This window comes from Festucalex cinctus, chromosome 10, assembly GCF_051991245.1.
Source record: "Festucalex cinctus isolate MCC-2025b chromosome 10, RoL_Fcin_1.0, whole genome shotgun sequence".
NCBI lineage: Eukaryota > Metazoa > Chordata > Actinopteri > Syngnathiformes > Syngnathidae > Festucalex > Festucalex cinctus.
Window position 1 is genome coordinate 1,348,900 of NC_135420.1, and position 24,575 is coordinate 1,373,474.

Consider the following 24,575-nt stretch of genomic DNA (forward strand, 5'->3'; position numbering starts at 1 on the left):
CATCTTAAACATCTTAAGATGAAACACACCAAGTTTGAAGACGGTCGGATGAACTTTGTACGAGGAGTTCGTTAAAATATGACCCCTGAAAAAGGCCACAAAAAATGGCAACAAATCCCATCGTAAATCAAAATGGCAGACTTCCTGTTTGGTTTAGCACATGGTTCCAAGAGACTTTTTTGTACATCGTGGGCTCTTATGTATGCCTGCAAATTATCATCTCGCTAGGTGAAACGTACAACCGGGAATGCTTCGTTAAAGAGGAGTTTTCTAGCTCAAAATGTGATGCCCGGCCCCTGGGGGACTTCCTGTTGGATTTAGCACATGGCACCAAGAGACTTTTTTTGTACATTGTGGGCTGTTACATATGTCTACAAATTTTTGTAGCTCTAGCTACTTCGTACAACTGGGAATGCTTCATTAAGAAGGATTTTTTTCCTTTGCAAAAAGTGCATGCCACGACAACAGCGTGCGACGAAATAAAGAGCTTTCAATAACTTTTCATCCTCAACATCTTAAGATGAGTCACACCAAGTTTGAAGATGATCGGATAAACTCTGTAGGAGGAGTTCGTTCAAATATGACCCCTATGAAATGGCCCAAAACATGGCAACACATTCCAAAGTAAATCAAAATGGCGGACGTCCTGTTAGGTTTAGTATATGGTTCAAAAAGAGTTTTTTGTACCTCGAGGGCTGTTATATACCTCTACAAATTTTGGTAACTCTAGGTGAAACGTACAGCCGGGTATGCTTTGTTAAAGAGGAGTTTTTTAGCTCAAAATGTGATGCCCGGCCCCTGGGGGACTTCCTGTTGGGTTTAGCACAGGGCACCAAGAGACTTTTTTGTACATCTTGGGCTGTTACATATGTCTACAAATTTTCGTAGCTCTCGCTGCTTCGTACAAATGGGAATGCTTCTTTAAGGATATTTTTTTTCCTTTGCAAACAGTGCATGCCATGACAACAGCGTGCGACGAAATACAAAGCTTTCAATAACTTTTCATCTTCAACATCTTAAGATGAATCACACCAAGTTTGAAGATGATCGGATAAACTCTGTAAGAGGAGTTCGTTAAAATAGGACCCCTATGAAATGGCCAAAAAAATGGGAACACGTTCCAAAGTAAATCAAAATGGTGGACTTTCTGTTAGGTTTAGCATATGGTTCAAAAAGAGTTTTTTGTACCTTGAGGGCTGTTACATATGTCTTTAAATTTTGGTAACTCTAGGTGAAACGTACAGCCGGGAATGCTTCATTAAGTAAGAATTTTGAAACTCAAAATTTGATGCCCCGCCTCTGGCGGACTTCCTGTTGGGTTTAGCATATGGCACCAACAGACTTTTTTGTAGGTCATAGTCTGTTACATATGTGTACCAATTTTCGTAGCTCTAGGTTAAACATACAACCGGCAATACTACGTTTAGTAAGAGTTTTGAAACTCTAAATTTGATGCCCCACCGCCGTCATATAGTATGTCGAAAACTTTAGATTTTTTACCAAGGTCTTGTCCCAGGTCTTGAGATGGTACATCCCAAGTTTGAAGTCAATTGGATTAACCGTGTAGGAGAAGCAGGCAAAAGTATGACCCCTGTAAATGTGCAAAAATTGGCCAAAATTGGACATTTAAATACTCATATCTCACTTCCTGTCTATTTTAGGGTACACACATCAAAGAGGTTTTTGTTCATCTGGATGTGCTACAGGTGCCACACAATTTTCATAGCCGTCGGACAATCGTAGCGGGCCAGGGATCTGTTTAACCTATGTAGGTGGCGCTATGGAGCCATTTTTCTGTTATCACCTATGGCGACTTTAAAATATCAAATTTTTCGCCAGGCCTGACGTGTGTGTAAAGTTTGGTGAGTTTTCGTTCACGTTTAGTGTTTCAAAAATGTGATTGTTTGCGGAAAAGAATAATAACAAAAAATAAAAAGAAGAATAATAAGAATTCCTTGAAAAACAATAGGGACCTCGCAGCGGTCGCTGCTCGGGCCCTAATAATAATAATAATAAGAATTCCTACAAAAACAATAGGGCCTCGCAGCGGCACCGCCGCCGCCGCTGCTCGGGCCCTAATAATAAGAATTCCTTCAGGAACAATAGGGACCTCGCAGCGGTCGCTGCTCGGGCCCTAATAATAAGAATTCCTTCAGGAACAATAGGGACCTCGCAGCGGTCGCTGCTCGGGCCCTAATAATAAGAATTCCTTCAGGAACAATAGGGACCTCGCAGCGGTCGCTGCTCGGGCCCTAATAAGAATTCCTACAAAAACAATAGGGCCTCGCAGCGGCACCGCCGCCGGTGCCGCCACTGCTCGGGCCCTAATAATAATAAGAAGAATTCCTACAAAAACAATAGGGCCTCGCAGCGGCACCGCCGCCGCCGCTGCTCGGGCCCTAATAAGAATTCCTTCAAGAACAATAGGGACCTCGCAGCGGTCGCTGCTCGGGCCCTAACTAGAGCTGCGAGCAGCTATATTGGGCCCTCGCAACCCGGGCCACGTTGGGGTATTTGCATGTCGGGGTACTGGCATGTTGGGGTACTGTTTCATAGGAAACCGTCTAAATTGTAAATGTTTTTGACATGCTTTGTGTTTGCAAAGTTTCATGGAAGGCCAAAAATGATGCACAATTAAAATAAAATCAAAATGTATTGGCACATAGCTATGGAATAATTTTTGGAAGTATTAGGCTGATAGGTATGCCTCCCAATATTCACACATCTAGCTGAACCATATAATCGGATGTACTTCATAAAAATATCTAGACGGCGCTATTGAGCCATTTATTACAAATTGCACAACAAATTATAAAATATTCATGTTTGTGAGAGATCTGATCTGTGTGCAAAATTTTGTGAGTTTTTGCCCATGTTTAGACTCTCAAAAAAAAAATTCTTTGCAAACAATGCATCGCTACAGCAAAGGCATGTGACAAAATAAAAAAATTCAATAACTTTTCATCTTAAATATCTTAAGATGAAACATGCCAAAGAATGAAGACGATGTGATAAGTTTTGTAGAAAATATGACCCCTATAAAAGGCCCCAAAAAGTGGCTACAAATACCAAAGTAAATCAAACTGTCAGACTTCCTGTTTGGTTTAGCATATGGTTCCAAGAGACTTTTTTTGTACATCGTGGGCTCTTATGTATGCCTCCAAATTATCATAGCTCTAGGTTAAACGTACCACCGGCAATGCTTCGTTAAGTAAGAATTTTGAAACTGTAAATTTGATGCCCCGCCACCGTCATATAGTATGTCAAAAACTTTTGATTTTTTACCATGATGTTGTCCCAGGTGTTGAGATGGTACAGCCCAAGTTTGAAGTCAATCGGGTTAACCGTGTAGGAGAAGCGGGCAAAAGTATGACCCCTGTAAATGTGCAAAAATTGGCAAAAATTGGACATTTAAATACTCATACCTCACTTTCTGTCTACTTTAGGGTACACACTTCAAAGAGGTTTTTGTTCATTGGGATGTGCTACAGGTGCCACACAATTTTCATAGCCGTCGGACAATCGTAGCAGGACAGGGATCCGTTTAACCTATGTAGGTGGCGCTACAGAGCCATTTTTCTGTTATCATGTATGGCGACTTTAAAATATCTAATTTTTCGCCAGGCCCGATCTGCGTGTAAAGTTTGGTGAGTTTTCGTTCATGTTTAGTGCCTCAAAAATGTGGTTGTTTGCGGAAAAGAATAATAACAAAGAAAAAGAAGAAGAAGAATAATAATAAGAATTCCTTCAGGAACAATAGGGACCTCGCAGCGGTCGCTGCTCGGGCCCTAATAATAAGAATTCCTTCAGGAACAATAGGGACCTCGCAGCGGTCGCTGCTCGGGCCCTAATAATAAGAATTCCTTCAGGAACAATAGGGACCTCGCAGCGGTCGCTGCTCGGGCCCTAATAAGAATTCCTACAAAAACAATAGGGCCTCGCAGCGGCACCGCCGCCGGTGCCGCCACTGCTCGGGCCCTAATAATAATAAGAAGAATTCCTACAAAAACAATAGGGCCTCGCAGCGGCACCGCCGCCGCTGCTGCTCGGGCCCTAATAAGAATTCCTTCAAGAACAATAGGGACCTCGCAGCGGTCGCTGCTCGGGCCCTAACTAGAGCTGCGAGCAGCTATATTGGGCCCTCGCAACCCGGGCCACGTTGGGGTATTTGCATGTCGGGGTACTGGCATGTTGGGGTACTGTTTCATAGGAAACCGTCTAAATTGTAAATGTTTTTGACATGCTTTGTGTTTGCAAAGTTTCATGGAAGGCCAAAAATGATGCACAATTAAAATAAAATCAAAATGTATTGGCACATAGCTATGGAATAATTTTTGGAAGTATTAGGCTGATAGGTATGCCTCCCAATATTCACACATCTAGCTGAACCATATAATCGGATGTACTTCATAAAAATATCTAGACGGCGCTATTGAGCCATTTATTACAAATTGCACAACAAATTATAAAATATTCATGTTTGTGAGAGATCTGATCTGTGTGCAAAATTTTGTGAGTTTTTGCCCATGTTTAGACTCTCAAAAAAAAAATTCTTTGCAAACAATGCATCGCTACAGCAAAGGCATGTGACAAAATAAAAAAATTCAATAACTTTTCATCTTAAATATCTTAAGATGAAACATGCCAAAGAATGAAGACGATGTGATAAGTTTTGTAGAAAATATGACCCCTATAAAAGGCCCCAAAAAGTGGCTACAAATACCAAAGTAAATCAAACTGTCAGACTTCCTGTTTGGTTTAGCATATGGTTCCAAGAGACTTTTTTTGTACATCGTGGGCTCTTATGTATGCCTCCAAATTATCATAGCTCTAGGTGAAACGTACAGCCGTGAATGCTTCGTTAAAGAGGAGGGTTTTTTTTAGCACAAAATGGGGGACTTCCTGTTGGGTTTAGTACATGGCACCAAGAGACGTTTTTTGTACATCGTGGGCTGTTACATATGTCTACAAATTTTCGTAGCTCTAGCTGCTTCGTACAACTGGGAATGCTTCATTAAGAAGGATTTTTTTTCCTTTGCAAACAAGTGCATGCCACGACAACAGCGTGCGACGAAATAAAAAGCTTTCAATTAATTTTCATCGTCAACATCTTAAGATGAATCACACCAAGTTTGAAGATGATTGGATAAACTCTGTAGGAGTTCGTTAAAATAAGACCCCTATGAAATGGCCCAAAAAATGGCCACACGTTCCAAAGTAAATCAAAATGGCGTACTTCCTGTTAGGTTTAGCACATGGTTCAAAAAGAGTTTTTTGTACCTCGAGGCCTGTTACATATGTCTTCAAATTTTGGTAACTCTAGGTAAAACGTACAACCAGGAATGCTTCGTTTAAGAGGAGTTTTTTAGCTCAAAATGTGATGCCCGGCCCCTGGGGGACTTCCTGTTGGGTTTAGCACATAGCACCAAGAGACTTTTTTGTACATTGTGGGCTGTTACATATGTCTACAAATTTTCGTAGCTCTAGCTGCTTCGTACAACTGGGAATTCTTCCTTAAGAAGATTTTTTTTTCCTTTGCAAACAAGTGCATGCCACGGCAACAGCGCGCGACGAAATAAAAAGCTTTCAATAACTTTTCATCTTCAACATCTTAAGATGAATCACACCAAGTTTGAAGATGATGGGATAAACTCTGTAGGAGGAGTTCCTTAAAATAAGACCCCTATGAAATGGCCAAAAAAATGGCAACACGTTCCAAAGTAAATCAAAATGGTGGACTTTCTGTTAGGTTTAGCATATGGTTCAAAAAGAGTTTTTTGTACCTTGAGGGCTATTACATATGTCTTCAAATTTTGGTCACTCTCAGTGAAACTTACAGTATGAAGTAAGAATTTTGAAACACAAAATTTGATGCCTCGCCTCTGCCGGACTTCCTGTTAGGTTTAGCATATGGCACCAACAGGCTTTTTTCTAGATCATAGTCTGTTACATATGTGTACCAATTTTCGTAGCTCTAGATTAAACGTACCACCGGCAATGCTTCGTTAAGTAAGAATTTTGAAACTGTAAATTTGATGCCCCGCCACCGTCATATAGTATGTCAAAAACTTTTGATTTTTTACCATGATGTTGTCCCAGGTGTTGAGATGGTACAGCCCAAGTTTGAAGTCAATCGGCTTAACCGTGTAGGAGAAGCGGGCAAAAGTATGACCCCTTTAAATGTGCAAAAATGGGCCAAAATTGAACATTCAAATACTCATACCTCACTTCCTGTCTATTTTAGGGTACACATATCAAAGAGGTTTTTGTTCATCTGGATGTGCTACAGGTGCCACACAATTTTCGTAGCCATAGGACAATCGTAGCGGGACAGGGATCCGTTAAACCTATGTAGGTGGCGCTACAGAGCCATTTTTCTGTTATCATGTATGGCGACTTTAAAATATAAAATTTTTCGCCAGGCCCGATCTGCATGTAAAGTTTGGTGAGTTTTCGTTCATGTTTAGTGCCTCAAAAATGTGGTTGTTTGCGGAAAAGAATAATAACAAAGAAAAAGAAGAAGAAGAAGAAGAAGAAGAATTCCTTCAGGAACAATAGGGACCTCGCAGCGGTCGCTGCTCGGGCCCTAATAAGAATTAATAAGAATAATTCCTACAAAAACAATAGGGCCTCGCAGCGGCACCGCCGCCGCCGCTGCTCGGGCCCTAATAAGAAGAAGAATTCCTTCAAAATCAATAGGGCCTCGCAGCGGCCGCCGCTGCTCGGGCCCTAATAATAATAATAATAATAATAATAATAATAATTTTTACAAAAACAATAGGGACCTCGCAGCGGTCGCTGCTCGGGACCTAATAATACCGCGACAGGAACCCAGGGACGCCCTGGGACTTTAAACGTGAGTAATGAAGTTGAATTTTGGTCATTATTTATTATATGGCTGGGCTACAGTTGCACGGGTAGGTGGGAATTGCTACAATTTACCCGTTTTATTATTTTGATATCAACGGTGATAAAAGTTCTGGTGCTACGGTTTATGTTTCAAACATACACCCTGGGACTCGGGCTTTTCGTCGTCTATATGCATGGCTGCATACACATTGACTGGAAGACAGCTAAAGGTTTGGCTGAGGGTGTGGCCCTCTTATGTTGGACTGTGCTTGATATGGCCTCGACCTTCACATTTCACCTGATTTACGGGACCGTGATTTTAGAAGGAATGTTAGCCATGGCCCTAGCCATTTATGTAATTGGCCTAGTTGCTCGCCTTAAAGGTAATATAGGACAAAGACAAGTTTGGATTGTTAGAACTATTAAATTTGTGATGTGGGGAGTAATTTGGGGTTTTATTTCCATGCTCCTATGGTTTAACATTGTCGACCAACTGGTTTTGATTGCCTGCTTCTTTACCTAGTCTGCGTTCTTTACCCTTCCACCTCGGATTGCCAATGAAAGCAGTAGAGGGCCGATTCCCTCTAGTGGTTCATTGTCACCTAGGACTGAAAGGCCGCTGGATGATGTCCCTCATGATGTTTCCATTACCATTGATCAATCTGGGAGACGAGAGGTTTACCACTTGAACGAAACAGAAAATAGTGATTAAAAGTTGATCATGATAACTAGCCTAGAGGGGATGTATATAACATGCTGTTGCTCTTTGATTTTAAGATTGCTTTGTCTTTATTTTGTTTAGTAACTTTGGTTTGTGTTTTAGAACCCTACTCCACGGTGTATCCTGTGCGGCACCATCCACATGAAATATGCTTGGCTCGTTGGAGGTGCGATGACGGGAACCTGTTGCTTCCCTTTGTCGACTCAGTCCAACTGGTTCTTTTGTGAGGGGCTCTATGTTAAAAATGATAATGAAGTTGACATACGACGTGATTTGGCACAATCTGACTTTTATTCGGTGATCTCTGAGTCCTCCGGCACGCTGCAGTCGGCTCGGGGAGAGCTTCGATACCCTGAAACCTACATCGACGGCCTTGGGACTTGCCTGGGGTACACATACCCACTGTTTCATGTTACATGGCTGCTCATAGATGACTCCCGTTGCATCACCACGCACCTTGATGATGGCACCTACTTGCTGATCTCGTCTCGACGCTCATGCGCTGACTGGACCCCGTGGAGAGGTGATCCTCTCCCCCTGGCGCCTGCAGCCCAGCCACGGGCTTGTCGACAGGATCCTCCGGTGCTGCAAACGGTTGAATAGGTCGTTCCAGACGACCTCCACAACATCGAGGTCGCCCCAGAATCGAGTGAAGCCTAATTTATGCCTCCACGTTTGCTCTCGCGTTGATGATCGCCGTAGGTCACATGATCGACGCGAGCCATGAATTTTAAGTGCCGCGTCGCTCGTGGACGGCTGCCGTACACACGTCGCCAATCCTTGAACGCCGTAGATGGCGGGGCGTAGCTCGCTTCTGATTGGTCCGTTCGATGGCGTTTTTTCTTTTTTTTCTCTCTCTCTCTCTCCCCGCCCCCCGCCCAGATAGTTTCCGTGAAGACAACTGGCGGCGCAAATCGACTTCCTGCTCGGAGACCACGGCTGTGCATGTGGATATGTGCCTGGGACGAGAGGCGGAAAACAACAATAAAAAAATAAAAAATAAAAAAAAGTGTTCGCTAAGCGCATGGCTGTTGTGTTTGGCGAGTTTACGGCCGACACCGGTGCAAATTGGCAATAATTAATTGCCACGGTGATGAACTTACTCACCCCCCGGCTTTGTTTCGTGTTTCTGAATTAAATTGAACTTCCTGAATCCGTCATAAAATGCAGAGGAATCGCCACTCTGTGGCGGCCCAGCCATAGCGACAGCGGGACTTGGTGTGAAACTCCAGCAGACACCGATGTGTATTGTGATGTGTATTGCGCACAAGTCGGAAGGCAAACGCACGAGCGGAGCTCCAACGTGACGCCTCCACGCGAGCCTCTCGCAGAAGCATACTGAGGCCTTGAGTCAACCACTGGTGGGCCTCCGGCTGGGGGTGCGAGTGCTGCGTCAACTGATCCGCTCGTGCCTTCCCCTTCCCCCGGCCCACTGAGAGACATTGGGGTCCTGCCCTTGCCAGGACCTCCACCGCCTGATGAGTCGACCTCCGCGTCTGAGGTGTTGATGCGCCTCTTCGACTCTGGCTTGGCCCCCTCGGCTCCCCCCTCGCGCCTGTCAGCTACCGTATTGATGATCGGCTCTTGGTGCGCGTCTATGATCTCTCTGGCCTGGGAGATGCTGGAGCTGATGTGGGTGGCAGCCCCATGGTGATTGATGAAACTGACCACTCGTCTGGGAGCGATTCATCTGGCGTTCTGTGCGATCTTTGATGAGAGTGCAGGACCCTGCACCTTCCGCGGCGGCGTCTGTGTCCACCCTCTTATCTCAAGGAGGGTGTGACGGATAACATGGGCTGAGCAGATGCCACCAAAGACAAAACATTAATGAATTAAGGTGATGTTACTAACATGAATGATAAAGTTCTTTAATGTGTATTGATAGAATGGATGCCATGTTATAGAGTGATATGAGATAGTCGGGTTGCCACATTAACACTTGTATAAAATTCCTTTAGTATAGTGCCAACTTCTTTAACGTTTAGACATGCCTCATCACTGCTTGATAAATATATGAGTTAAAGCCAGCATAACACACAACACGCACACACATTTATTGTAACACAACCAGCATAACACACAGCACGCACACGCATTTATTATAACACATGTACTTAAATTGGAGTAGGGTATTAAGGTTAAGCCTGTCACCACAAGACGACATGAAAAAGTATCTTTATTCAAGTTTTGTTCAAGTTTTGTATTCATATTAATCATCAATGGTGTTTTACGGGCAATATGTTATGTAATGCTTTGAAAGAGTTTTTATTCATAAATAGGAGGTATAGTACATATCAAGACATAGGAGCCACGACAGCATAAAAAGTAGACTTTGTCTATAAATGTGTTTTGCAGAGTAAACAGACAGGGGCTTTGTTCAGGGGAAGTCACAAGATGTCATGGGAAGTGATTCTGTTGTTTTGCAAGTTTCATGAAGTCCACAAGACTGGGCTTTGGGAACTGAAACCGATTGTAAGCACCAGATGTCTTGTGACTCAGTGGTCTGCCAAAACCAGTACAAACTGGCTGAGACACATTCACCCATACTCATGCATGCTATGTCCAGCCTCCGAGGTTATAAATTAGTAGAATTAAATGAATCACATTTCAAAAAACAAAAGAGCAAAGAATCGTCGATAGAGATGAGTTTTCTGCCATTTTTGCCGTGGCCCCTCCTTGCTAAATTGAGGAAGGTTTTCTAACAATTAAGATAGGAATAATTTGTAGCTGACAAGTTGTTTTGATTTGTTGTTAGAAGATTATAGTTTTTCCCTACTTCTTATCTGTTTTATTAAATTAACAGCAAAGAGAGTAAATAGCCAGATTCCTCAATTTTTCTCTTTTGGCATCTTTTAGCCTAAAGATTATTCGACCCAGGTGGTTTATCACAGTTTAGCTACCTGTCATTACCACTCATCAAAGGAATAATACTTTTTCAAAGCTTTTGCCCTTCTTTTTACTTTGTTGTATTTCTTCCATTTGTGATTTGGATCAAGGATCAACCTATTGTGAGTACATGAAGTTTGACTTGTTTTAAAATTACTTTGTGTATTTTTATCTTTTGTCTGTAATCAAAATATACTCCATAATAAATGAGTTCGCTTCGCTATGGTTTTGAATATTAATCATGCAATAAATCAAGAAAGACAAAATGTGGTTTAGAGTTTTTATGTGTGTTGTAACATTAATCATTGATTTCTTAAATCAAACTTTCACTTTCCTGCTTTGAAACTTTTCGTACTATTTGAGTCATACTTTGAAATACCTTAACGATCTCTTATCGAATAGATAACGATTCCAAATAAATGATAGCTGTATACCATCAATCCTAAAGTGTTACTTCGGCTTAAATAAATAAAATAAAACAAGCCCTTGCGGTCCTAACAAGGACAGCTAAAATTATTTAGGTCTTAACAAGTGCAATCGATCATTAGAAGAGGAGCCACTGTAAAAAGAGTGTGATTAGATTTATATCCTTAAATCATTAAAGGTTACTCTTTAGGGGTGTTAATCTAAAGTGAGATGGGGCTGACACTCTAAAACTGGGGCGGTGAGAACCTAAACGAATCCTTTTCAACGCCAGCTTATTAAGTCCCCGTCACCTCCATAAGCTCCGTGTAACTGCGGTTGGAGACAAAGGGGGATTTTAACCCTTTATAACGGAGAGTTGGCACAGGTAAGCGAGATCAGACAGTAGAATCTCCAAAATGTAGAATGTGGGAATAATCGGCTACGAAATCGAAAATTGTAAATTTTGGAACTGAAAAGCAGGAATCGCTCATAGCATGAAATACTGGAATGTAATGCGGAAGTAAATGGAAAATGTATAATGTGGGAATAATCGGCTACGAAATCGGAAATTGTGGATTTTGGAACTGAAACCTGGAATCGCTCATAGCATGAATTACTGGAATGTAGTGAAGTTGGAATGAAGTGAATCGGATGAATAATGTGGAAGTAAATGTGAAATGTAGAATCTCCAAAATGTTGAATGTGGGAATAATCGGCTACGAAATCGGAAATTGTGAATTTTGGAACTGAAAAGCTGGAATCGCTCAGAGCATGAAATACTGGAATGTACTGAAGTTGGAATGAAGTGAATCGGATGAATAATGTGGAAATAAATGTGAAATGTAGAATCTCCAAAATGTAGAATGTGGGAATAATCGGCTACGAAATCGAAAATTGTAAATTTTGGAACTGAAAAGCAGGAATCGCTCAGAGCACGAAATACTGGAATGTACTGAAGTTGGAATGAAGTAAATCAGATGAATAATGTGGAAGTAAATGGAAAATGTATAATGTGGGAATAATCGGCTACGAAATCAAAAATTGTAAAATTTGGGACGGAAAAGCAGGAATCGCTCATAGCATGAATTACGGGAATGTACTAAAGTTGGAATGAAGTAAATCAGATGAATAATGCGGAAGTAAATGGAAAATGTAGAATCTCCAAAACGTAGAATGTGGGAATAACGATCTGGGCTACGAAATCGGAAATTGTGAATTTTGGAACTGAAAAGCTGGAATAGCTCATAGCATGAAATACTGGAATGTACTGAAGTTGGAATGAAGTAAATCAGATGAATAATGTGGAAGTAAATGTGAAATGTTGAATCTCCAAAATGTAGAATGTGGGAATAATCGGCTACGAAATCGAAAATTGTAAATTTTGGAACTGAAAAGCAGGAAACACTCATAGCATGAAATACTGGAATGTAATGCGGAAGTAAATGGAAAATGTATAATGTGGGAATAATCGGCTACGAAATTGAAAATTGTAAATTTTGGAACTGAAAAGCAGGAATCGGTCAGAGCATGAAATACTGGAATGTACTGAAGTTGGAATGAAGTAAATCAGATGAATAATGCGGAAGTAAATGGAAAATGTATAATGTGGGAATAATTGGCTACGAAATCGAAAATTGTAAATTTTGGAACTGAAAAGCAGGAATCGCTCATAGCATGAATTACTGGAATGTACTGAAGTTGGAATGAAGTGAATCGGATGAATAATGTGGAAGTAAATGTGAAATGTAGAATCTCCAAAATGTATAATGTGGGAATCATCGGCTACAAAATCGAAAATTGTAAATTTTGGAACTGAAAAGCATGAATCGCTCAGAGCATGAAATACTGGAATGTACTGAAGTTGGAATGAAGTAAATTAGATGAATAATGTGGAAGTAAATGGAAAATGTATAATGTGGGAATAATCAGCTACGAAATCAAAAATTGTAAAATTTGGAACGGAAAAGCAGGAATCGCTCATAGCATGAATTACTGGAATGTACTAAAGTTGGAATGAAGTAAATCAGATGAATAATGCGGAAGTAAATGGAAAATGTAGAATCTCCAAAATGTAGAATGTGGGAATAATCGGCTACGAAATCGAAAATTGTAAATTTTGGAACTGAAAAGCAGGAATCGCTCAGAGCATGAAATACTGGAATGTACTGAAGTTGGAATGAAGTGAATCGAATGAATAATGTGGAATTAAATGTGAAATGTCGAATCTCCCATTAAGAATAATGGGGAAAAATCGGGTACGAAATCGGGAATTGTGGGTAAGGCGTGAATCGTAGGAATAATAAAAATTCAAGAACGCGTCGCGTGAATTTTTGGAATAGTTTGAAATTGGAATGGAGTGAATCAGGTGAAAAATGTGGAAGTAGATGCTGGACAAAAAAGTGGTCGGAATAATAACTGAAATAATAAAGAGTGAAAAACATATGTGTGAAGGCATCCAGCCTTCACACAACTATAAAATGCCATTTCTGGAGAAATGGCGTGTGAAGGCTGGAGAGCTGAATGAATACCTGTGGAATGATTTGGAATAATGTTGAATGATTTTGAATGATATTGAATGGTGTTGAATGGAAAGTGTAGAATGTGGGAATAATCGGCTACGAAATCGGCAATTGTGAATTTTGGAACTAAAAAGCTGTAAGAGCTCATGTCGTGAGTTACTGGAACAGATTGAAGTTGGAATGAAGTAAATCGGATGAGTAATGTGGAAGTAAATGGAAAGTGTAGAATGTGGGAATAATCGGCTACGAAATCGGAAATTGTGAATTATGGAACTGAAAAGCTGGAAGAGCTCGTGGCCTGAATTGCTGGAATATGTTGAAGTTGGAATGAAGTAAATCGGATAAATAATGTGGAAGTAAATAGAAAGTGTAGAATGTGGGAATAATCGGCTACGAAATCGGAAATTGTGAATTTTGGAACTGAAAAGCTGGAATAGCTCATAGCATGAAATACTGGAATGTACTGAAGTTGGAATGAAGTAAATCGGATGAATAATGTGGAAGTATAGAAAGTGTAGAATGTGGGAATAATCGGCTACGAAATCGGAAATTGTGAATTTTGGAACTGAAAAGCTGGAATAGCTCATAGCATGAAATACTGGAATGTACTGAAGTTGGAATGAAGTAAATCGGATGAATAATGTGGAAGTAAATTGAAAGTGTATAATGCGGGAATAATCGGCTACGAAATCGGAAATTGTGAATTTTGGAACTGAAAAGCTGGAAGAGCTCATGGCGTGAATTACAGGAATAAATTGAAGTTGGAATGAAGTGAATCGGATGAATAATGTGGAAGTAAATGTGAAATGTAGAATCTCCAAAATGTTGAATGTGGGAATAATTGGCAACGTAATCGGAAATTGTGAATTTTGGAACTGAAAAAGCTGGAAGCTGGAAGCTTGGTCATGGCAAGAATTACTGGAATATATTGAAGCCCTCTCTATGAGATCCTGCCCCAAGTGGAGGAGTTCAAGTATCTTGGGGTCTTGTTCACGAGTGAGAGAAGGTCCGTTGTGGTGAAGAAGGAGCTGAGTCGAAAGGCGAAGTTGTCAATTTACTGGTCGATCTACGCTCCTACTATGGTCACGAACTGTGTGTTGTGACTGAAAGAACAAGATCCCGGATAAAGGCGGCTGAAATTAGTTTCCGTCGCATGGTCTTCGGGCTCTCCTTGAGAAGTGAGAAGCTCGGTCATCCGGGAGGGACTCAGTGTCGAGCCGCTATTCCTCCGAGATGAAGAGAACCAGTTGAGGTGGCTCGTGCATCTGGTTAGGATGCCTCCTGGACGCCTCCCTGGAGAGGTGTTCCGGGCATGTCCCACTGGCGGGAGGCCCCGGGGATGACCCAGGACACGCTGGAGAGACTATGTCTGTCTTCTGACCTGGGAACACCTTGGGATCACGCCGGAGAAGCTGGTTTAATTGGCTGGGGAGAGGGAAGTCTGGGCTTCCCTTCTAAAGCTGCTGTCCCCACGACCCAATTTCAGATAAGCGATGGATGGATGGATGGATGGATGGATGGATGGATGGATGGATGGATGGATGGATGGAAATTTAATGAAAATGTAACGTAATCACTTTTGTCGAATAACTTGGGTTATTCACTATTACATTATTGACCTGACTTGACTTGATAAAAGAAAATCCCAGCCAGAAACATAATCTCATGTTTCTGCTCTGAGTCTGTGTCTGGTGTTTTTCCAGTGGGCAAGTGAAGGGGACGTGTCCACCTGCGCCACACCTGAGGTGAATTTTCACAATCAAGAGGTCTTTAAAAGGACTCCCGGAGCAACAGATCGCTGTCGGATTATTTCTTGCATGCAGCCCTTGCTCAAGTCATTCTCTAGACTTTTTACTCTCGTGTTATAGCATAGTCTTGCTTTTTATTTAATGTTAGTATTTTCACGTGTATCTGCCACGGCGCTTCCTGTTTTGTATATAGTTAGACTGTCGTGTGTGTTATTGTATATTGATATAGCCTGCTTGCGTTGTAACTATTTTTTGTTAACTCCTGTTTCTCCTTGCCTTTTGCAAGTGTTTTTTGTTATTTAACTTTTCCGGGTATTGTGCTCGCGCTTTATGTTATTTTTTTTCTCCTGGCATCTGAGCCAGCGTTTTGTGTTATGTGGATTTGTGAATAAACCACATCGAAAGTGTATTTTCCTGTCTGGGCCTACATTTTTTGGGATTCCCTTTTCCACCGACAGTAGTCGGAACTTTACATAACAATCCGACCATATGGATCCCGTAGACCCAGACCAGGTGAGACATGCTTTGGCCTGCCAAGGGAAGAGGGTCTGGAAAAACGAGGCGTCTTTGGCAGAACTTAGTAAAGCTATGGACCTGCTCGCTCGACAGATGCAGGAATTGTACGTTCGGGTCAAGCATTGGGACCCGGAGTCGACCGCAGCCGCGGCGTCTCCGCCACCGGCTCCTTCCCGTGAGCCCGTTTAGCCCCACCCGTCTCGTTATGATCGACAGCCCGGGGACTGTGCCACATTTTTGCATCATTGTTCTCTCATTTTTGATCAGCAACCTTCTACATATTCTAGTGAGTCATCTAAAGTGGCCTTTCTTATGAGTCTCTTGACAGCCAAAGCGGCTGCTTGGGCTATGGCTGTGAGCAATGCGCAACCGGACCTCCGGTCTTCCTTACCCGCTTTTATTTTGGAGTTCAAACGGGTCTTTGACCATCCGGTGAAGGGAAGGGAGGCCGGAAGTCGGTTGTTAGACTATGTGCACGGTAATCAGTCCGTGGCAGATTATTCTTTTTCTTTGCGTATCCTGGCCGCTGAGAGCGGGTTCGATGATCGCGCACTAAGTTGTATGTTTCGCCGGGGACCAAATTCTTTGGTAAAAGACGAACTTGCAGTGCGTGATGACACCGATAGTCTGGAGGGACTCATCTCGCTGGTGATTCGCGTGGACAATCGGTTACGGGAACGGCGCCGTGAACGGAGAGCGGCCACAAGCCACTCGGAGGACCGACAGTGCCCACCGCAATGAGGACTCTGACTCCAGGCCCGCCCCGGTGCTGTCTACTGTCATGGATGAGCTCAGGCAGTTAGGAGGAGGGCGTCTACCCCCGGATGAGAGACGACGGCGGTTCCTCGCGGGGGAGTGCCTGTACTGCGGCCAGCCGGGGCACCGGGTATCCAACTGCCCGAGGAAGCCAACGGTTCATCGGCGTTCGACCACCCAGCTGGGCAGTCGCCAGACTGACACCCCGACCGATGGACAGTGTGAGTACGACCTGATTAAACCCGAGTCGCCTCCCGAACTGAACGCGGAAACGCACATTAAGTGTATGGAACTGCAAGGAGAAGTGTCGGGTTACGGAAAGAGAGTCCGCGTAGTAGCCCTTGTTGATTCGGGCGCTGATGATTGTTTTGTCGATCCATGTATTATTGATACGTTAAATTGTCCTGTGGAAACGTGACTAAGAAAGTCTTAACGGGCGCCTCCTGGCAGAGGTGAAGGAAGTCACCGGACCGCTTGATTTACCTCTTTCCGGGAATCATGTAGAACGAAGGCGATTTTTCGTTATGCCTTCTCGCTTGGCTCCAGTTGTTCTGGGGCTTCCCTGGTTAAAATTGCATAACCCTGATATTGACTGGGCTGAGCCAGCCTTGGAAAATTGGAGCACATTTTGTCACGCGCACTGTTTTCAGTCCGCAGATGGCAGACCGATACCAACTGTCGATACTGACACTGAGTGCATTTGTTTAGATAATGTACCTAGTGAATATTATGATTTGAAGAAGGTCTTTAGTAAGGACCGCACTCAGTCTTTACCACCTCACCGGCCGTATGATTGTGCGATTGATCTAGTCCCGAACGCCACCTTACCTAGCTCGCGTTTGTATCACGTATCGCAACCGGAACAGGTATCCCTTCGGGAATATATTTCGAGCTCGTTGGCTGCGGGCATTATTCGACCCTCGAAGTCCCCCGTGGGGGCGGGTTTCTTCTTTATCGACAAGAAAGATAAGACCTTAAGGTCGTGTGTGGACTATCGAGGATTAATCGAAATTAACGTGAAGAATAAGTATCCGCTGCCGCTGCTGGATGCCGCGTTTGCCCCATTGCAGTCGGCAGCGGTGTTTACTAAATTGGATCTCCGCAGTGCATATTATTTGGTTTGTATACGAGAGGGGGACGAATGGAAAATGGCTTTCAAGACCCCCTGGGACACTTTGAGGATCTGGTTATGCCGTTTGGCTTGACTAATGCCCCTGCAGTTTTTCAGTGTTTCATTAACGACATTTTGCGAGACATGACCAACGTGTTCTGTTTTGTTTATCTGGATGATATATTGGTTTTCTCACGGGATATGAAAGAGCATCGCCAGCACGTCCGGCTGGTTCTTGAAAGGCTACTGGAGAATCGACTATACGTGAAAGCGGAGAAATGTGAATTTCATGCTAAGTCAGTGCTGTTTTGGGGATTTATTATTGAAGGGGGCCAGCTTAGGGCCGATCCAATAAAGACTCGAGCTGTTGTTGAGTGGCCGACACCAACCACTCGGAAGTAATTGCAGCGTTTTTTAGGATTTGCTCATTTCTATCGGAGATTTATATATAACTATAGTCAGAAGGCCGCACCTCTTACCCGTTTAACGTCAAATAAAATCCCTTTTAAATGGACCACTGAAGCAGAAGTGGCGTTTTCAGCCTTGAAACATATGTTTGTTAACCCACCGGTGCTTCCCCATCCTAATCCCGACTTTTCGTTTGTGGTCGAGGTGGACGCGTCGGATTCAGGAGTGGGGGCCATCCTGTCCCAGCGCTCTCCGGTCGACCAGAAGCTCCACCCCTGCACCTTCTTCTCCAAGCGTCTAAGCCCAGCCGAGTCGAACTACGACGTGAGGAACCGGGAACTATTGGCCATTGTACTGGCCTTGTAGGAATGGAGGCATTGGCTGGAAGGGGCTAAAGAACCTTTTACGGTCTTTACAGACCACAAAAACTTGGCTTCAGACCGAGGACCCCGGTTTGTTTCCCAGGTCTGGCGGAAGTTCAGCAAGCTGTTAGGAGCCACGACGAGTTTGTCATCTGGATATCACCCCCAGTCCAATGGCCAGACTAAAAGAGTCAACCAGGACCTGGAAGCAGCCCTCCGTTGTTTGTGCCTTCATTGCCCCGCCTCCTGGACTACCTACCTGCCATGGGTAGAGTACGCGCACAACACCCTGGTGTCCTCGGCTACTACCTTTTGAAGCAGCCTACGGCTATCAACCACCGCTGTTCCCATCCCAAGAAGGGCCGGTGAACCTCCCCACCGTGCAGCTCCACCTCAAGCGGGCCCGGCGAGTTTGGCAGGAGACACGAGCTGCGCTATCCCGCACGGCCACCCGCAACCGCCTAATTGCGGACAGTCGCCGTCGCCCAGCGCCCACCTACCAGCCTGGGGACAAAGTCTGGCTAAGCATCTGGGATCGGCATTTGGCAGGGAGTTCAAGAAACATGGGTCCACGGTACATCGGACCTTATGAAGTGGACACAGTGGTCAACCCGGTATCGGTGAGACTCCGTCTGCCCTCCACTCTAAGATTGTGTATGAATGTATGTCTCCTTACTCAAGCCTGCAGCCTCCAGCCCTTTGAACCCTCCCACGGCTCTGCCACCTCCTCCCCGACTGGTGAATGGGGACCCCGTCTACACTGTGAAGGAAATCGTGGACTCTCGGCGCCGGGGCAGGGGTTTCCAGTATCTGGTTGACTGGGAGGGCTATGGGCCAGAGGAGCGTCAGTGGTTCCCCCGTTCCTGGATCCTGGATCCGTCCCTCCTGCGGACCTTCTATGCTGCTAACCCGTCAAAACCAGGTGGTCCGCCAGGGGGCGTCCGTTGAGGGGGGGGTACTGTCATGTTTCTGCTCTCAGTCTGTGTCTGGTGTTTTTCCAGTGGGCAAGTGAAGGGGGCGTGTCCACCTGCGCCACACCTGAGGCACATTTTCACAATCAAGAGGTCTTTAAAAGGACTCCCGGAGCGACAGATCACTGTCGGATTATTTCTTGCACGCAGCCCTTGCTCAAGTCATTCTCTAGACCTTTTGTTCTTGAATCGTAGTCTCGCGTTATAGTATAGTCTTGTGTTTGATTTGATTAGTATTTTCACGTGTATCTGCCACGGCGCTTTCTGTTTTGTATATAGTTAGATTGTAGTGTGTGTTATTGTATATTGATATAGCCTGCTTGCGTTGTAAGCAGACCCGTCACCAGAAAGAAATTGTAGGGGGGGCATTACCTTTTTTTGGGGGGGCACACTTTATCAACCTAAATCTAATGTTCATCAGGTTGAACAGCAGCATTGTGACAACTGCAAAAGTGTTCAGAAATATTTTCTGTCACTTAAAAGCGGCAGTTCGTTCTGAAATCTAAAAGACAAACTGAAAAAAAATGTGTAGTTCATTTTGCATTTATTCAACTCAAAAGTTCATTTGAAACAAATCCACTCTTCACTTCTGTAAACAACTATGTCCGAATGAATGACTCTGTGACCCAGCCCCTTCTATCTGGAATTAGTTTTTAGTTTAGTTTTAGTTTATTCATTTTTTCCTTTCGGACACATTACAGTTTACATCAATCACATCACATCATTTGCAACATTGACGTCCGAAAGAAGGGCTGACGGGTAGAAGCCGAAGCTTATTCGAGACCCGTCCCCATCGACCCATTACTATAACGCATCAATCATATACATTATTTAGAATAGACATTAATTTTTATCGTTATCCATCCCATACTATCCCAGACACTGCTCGCTCAGTTCATCTTGAATGTCCGTGTGTAGATTGTGGCTAGTCCCAGTCATTTGGAACTGGTGAGTCGGTCCCCAGACGCCACCAGCAAGCCCACCCCGCCAATTGGCTACTAGTTGCCTTCATTTGCGTGTTGGATTAGGGCTGTACGATATGGACAAAATTTCCTTTCATTTTTGCCAGACATCTCTATTCTTTGATCTTTGACTCAGCATGAGACTTCACATCATTTTACTTTTTTTTTATAGTGCCTTCTGTATTTTCTGTTATTTTATTTCTATACTTATACAGATTTTTTTTTATTTTTAGTATTTTATTTGTGTGTATACTTATCTACTTATATTTACTCTAATTAATTTTATTTAGTGTTATTTTATTTCACTTGTGTCTACTAAAAGACTAATTTCTATTCCATGCACAGCACTTTGTATGCAGCAATGGATGTTTTAACGTGATTTAGAAATAAGGTTGAGTTATGTCTGACACGACGAGGAGAGGTAGGACTCAGACGCAGGATAAAGGTAGGCCACAAAGGCAGCAGGTTTATTTCCGGCCAACAGCTGTCTACTCTCAACTTGAGAGTAGAAAGGGGAATCAAAAAGTGGAGAACTAAAAACGCTCCACTGGGGAGGAAAAAACAGGCAAAAGGTACAGGGGACAACAAAAGGCGAGCGCTAGGGAGGAAACAAGGCTCAAGGCACAAGGGGTAACTAAGGGCGCTCCGCTGTGGAGGATAAGGCACAAAAATAAGGCAAAACAACAAGGCAACAGGAACAAGCACTCGAGGACTGTGGGACGCTTCCATGCACTGAGGGGAAAGTGCAGGTGGCTTTTATTGTCTTGGTTGATTGGTGGCAGGTGGACATGATCATGGGCGGGGACCGGTAATTAGTGAACTGCAGGAAGGGCAAGTGACCTGGGGTGAGAAGGGAATCAGAAATTCAAAATAAAACAGGAAACATGACTATGAAAATAAAAGCATGGCCTGTCACGCCGGTGGCGGCGTGACAATGTCGATGATATACAGAAACAACATATGGGTTCAGTGAAAAACTAAGCAGAATATCAATCCAAAAGGATGCGCAAAGTGCTGTTTTTTTTTATTAGAACTTAGTGACAGTCATCAACATGAACAAACTTGGCAATAAAAAAAAAAAAAAAAGAGAATTCAACTCACATTGTACTGCAACTGCTTTAGTGATAAATAATTTTATGCTCCTTAGTTGTTGTTGTGTATGTGTGACTGCTTGGGTCTGTTAACAGCATACTGTGTATTGCTACAATTCATCCGTGCTGTGTGGCTTGACTAATTAAAATAAAAGTTTGACACTCACTTGTAAACGTAACCAGTGGACTCAGGATTCCCATTGATGTCAACTGTGTCATGCTGGATCGAGGCACGACGTGCTCACTGCTCAGTCCTTGTGCCAGCGCCAGCCGGCAAATGCGCACTATCTACCCGGAAGTAGATTTGGCTAAGGCACGTCTGCAGAGCGCGCGTCTCCCCCCACCCCTCCTGATCCTGATTGTCATTGGCTTGCTTAGTTGTCAATCACAGCCAAACTTGAAAGGAGTTATGTGGTTGGCTGGCACACCATGCTTGACTTAAAACAGAAGGCGCAAGTTTACGTGACTGATAGGACGAATAGTTGGTGAGTCATCTTGCTAGGGCGGGCACGGCTGACTGACAGGGCGGGCACGGACCCCCAAGGCCCGCCCTTGGCGACGGGTCCGGTTGTAAGGATTTTTTGTTAACTCCTGTTTCTCCTTGCCTTTTGCAAGTGTTTTTTGTTATTTAACTTTTTTTTTTGTATTGTGCTCGCGCTTTATGTTATTTTTTTCTCCTGGCATCTGAACCAGCGTTTTGGCTCGTTACACATAATAACTAGCCAATAACTAAATATTACTAAATTATTGGTCAAAATTGATTACATTTTAGCTTCAGGACTTTTATTACAATATTTGCCATTTATTACATTGTCGGCCTACCACATTGTGAAAAGGACAAATTTTATAACGTTGTCGATGGTTATTAGGTTATAGGCTTCTACAAGTTTGTTTGTTGTTGTTGTTTTTTTATCACTGCACTATTATTATAGCAACCTTATTAATAACAAGTATTCATATGTAGTAAATTCATATGTATGTAAAAACATATTAAAACATTTTTGGTGCGTGACTTGAATGACTTAATTTCCATTCATTTCAATGGAGAAAGTTGAATTGAGGTGTGAGTGATTTTAATTACAAGTCACGGCATGATTTAACCTCGTAAGTCAAGGAACTTGTTAAAATATCACCAAGTCATTGCTTGTACACTCAATAAATGTTTTATTTTGACATATTGCATTCAGCGATGATTATTTATGGAATGGTATTTAGAAGAATTTAATATCTATCCATCAATTACCTGTGCCGCTTACCCTAACTAGGTTCAGCAGGAGCCTATCTCAGCTGACTGGGTGAAAGGCAGTGAGAATTTAAAATGGCTTCTTCAAAATTTTGAAAGCAATAACTGCAATTCCATTATTCAGTTTCAATTCAATTTAAACACTTTAGCCTATACTTACTAAGGCAAAATGAAAGGAAAGAAGGCCATATTAAAGGAAAGAACAAAAGTGAGAGGTTGTCGGTGGGGTGCGAGGGATGAAGAAAGCATTGACTAGATGTTTTCGTTGAGGGCTCAGCTATGTAGATCAGAGCCCCAGGGACTCCATGAACTGCTCTAGCCTGGCCCCCTCATTCCAGAAACAGTTAAGGCAATGTGATAATACAAAGACACAAATACAATCACAAAGCCAGATAAGGACATTACACTTCATTATTAGACAAGGTTATATTTTGAACTACAGTGTCTGCTGATCATAAAATTTGGTATAGCTTCAATAAACGCATCTGCATTTAATTAACTGGCCATGTCAATAGTGTTAGTAAAAGATAATGCATTAATCCATGTTAATCACACAACTGTGCCCCAAATTGTTGCAAATATCAAATGAACCTTGCACACACAAAAACATAGATCTATATTAAATATCATAATAATTTTTCCTCCCCCATCCACAGATCCAGTAATCAATTTTGGAAAAGATCTAAAATTATTGAGGCATAAATAAATAAATTTGAGTGTGGCATCATGATTATCTAGTCGGCTATTTTGTTTGAGAAATTGCATCCACGCAATCTGGAAGGGACATACGCCAAAGCAATGTTGAATGTATGACATTCCAGATAGTTAAAGTTGAGAAACGTCATGGGGACATGATGGGATTTGGATCCCGATTTATTAAATCAGTCTATAATGCTGTTGTTTGCGCAAACAGAATGGATGTGCCGGGTCTATTAGCCGTCTGAAAGGGGATTGCAAAAAAAAAAAAAAAAAAAAAAAAAAAGCACGTTTCCTCATTATCCCTTACCACTCCGCAGAAATGACGACATGAAGTATAGGTGAATTTAGCCCCCCTATACCAACTCCCCCGCCATCGCTTTCTCCAATGTCGTGCGATTAAGACATTCAAACCACTGAACAGGCTACTTCAGTTCATCAGTCGTGCCATGCCATATTACCGAATTCCTTCCTCCCGACTAGAGAATTTGACAAGATGCGTATTTACCATGTAAGTGTCTCCAGTCTGCTTGGTCCACAGTCGTCCTCTGTGCATTGCGTTATCAACTGGAAAATGGAGCCTTTTTGTCGACATAGCCCACAAAATAATGGGTTCAAATGAACACACTGCCAGACAAAAAAAAAAAAAAAAAAAAGGTGGGGGTGGGGGTTCCGCTTCACGGAAAAAATCAGTGGTTAATTGGATGCGTTTCATTGATCCACGTCGATATTACGGATTATATTCGACGACGAGCATGCAGCCACAACGCACAGAGCGTTTGACGCACAAACCGTCTACCTCAGAAATGGCGGTGATGCTGGAAAGATGAAGGATTCCACCCCCACCGCCGTCCTCTTCTCACGATACAGGCTGCACTTGGCTGATAATAAATAAATAAATAAATAAATAAATAAATAAACCCTCTTCATATGTGAGCAGCGTGTGTGGGGTGGACTACGCCGTGCTTTGCCCTAAAGATGGTAATTATGTGAATTCTCGTCCTTTGGTTGTAACCGACTGTATGTTTGAATGTATGTAGATAAATCGTACTACAACGACATGAAATCATCTTTCGAGTTAACAAAAAAAAGCATATCAACATCCATCCATACATCATCAATAATAATAATTAATAATAACAACAACAACAATAATAATAATAATAATAATAATAATAATAATAATAACAATTATTATTATTATTATTATTATTATTATTATTATTATTATTATTATTATTATTATTATTATTATCTATTCTAGCAGGTTCCTTCTATGCTCCGATTCATGGTGCTTTTGTTGGCAATTCCTGCACAAGTTTGGTACCACA

General features: G+C 42.7%; 1 protein-coding gene across 6 annotated transcripts in view; it reads right to left on the minus strand.

Annotated features, from left to right (window-relative positions):
- The window catches only part of nlgn1 (neuroligin 1), a 553,113-nt gene extending 529,000 nt beyond the window's left edge, over nt 1-24,113 (minus strand). For all 6 annotated transcript variants that reach the window (XR_013285243.1, XM_077533451.1, XM_077533449.1 and 3 more), the window contains exon 1: nt 23,753-24,113. The gene's annotated coding sequence lies outside the window, so the exon portion shown is untranslated. The remainder of the gene's footprint in view (nt 1-23,752) is intronic.
- Between the last annotated feature and the right edge of the window lie 462 nt (nt 24,114-24,575).